The following is a 510-nucleotide window of genomic DNA, read 5'->3' as shown; positions in this document are numbered from 1 at the left end:
GAACAGATGGCCGGACATTCTCCTTCAGGATTTTTTGGTAGACAGCAGAATTCATGGTTCCATTTATCACAGCAAGTCTTCCAGGTCCTGAAGCAGGAAAATAGCCTCAGACCATCACACTACCACCACTATATTTTACTGTTGGCTTTTTTCATAGTCACAATAAAAAAAAAAAAATACAATTTGAAAATAAATCTATATTCCATTACTTGTGTCTCTCAGTAGTATGGCAAACTAGTTAAAGTAAAATAAGCAAACTACAACCTAAAAATAATTCAATATTCGGTCATTTATTTAAAAAAAAAAACATTTATGGCCATAAGCAGCACAAAATGACTTTTTCACAAAGTACAGTGCTTGCGTTCTACCACAAGAGGGTATTGGTATTCGTTATAGTTCATACATTTGACCTACCTAGAAACACACATTTACACAACACATTTAAGTATTAGTAATAATTTTAAACGTTTCTATGAGAATTTAAAAAAAAAATAGTAAAATCTGCAAGGA

The sequence above is a fragment of the Dunckerocampus dactyliophorus genome, chromosome 16 (assembly GCF_027744805.1).
Source record: "Dunckerocampus dactyliophorus isolate RoL2022-P2 chromosome 16, RoL_Ddac_1.1, whole genome shotgun sequence".
Classification (NCBI taxonomy): domain Eukaryota; kingdom Metazoa; phylum Chordata; class Actinopteri; order Syngnathiformes; family Syngnathidae; genus Dunckerocampus; species Dunckerocampus dactyliophorus.
This window is presented reverse-complemented; position numbering follows the sequence as displayed.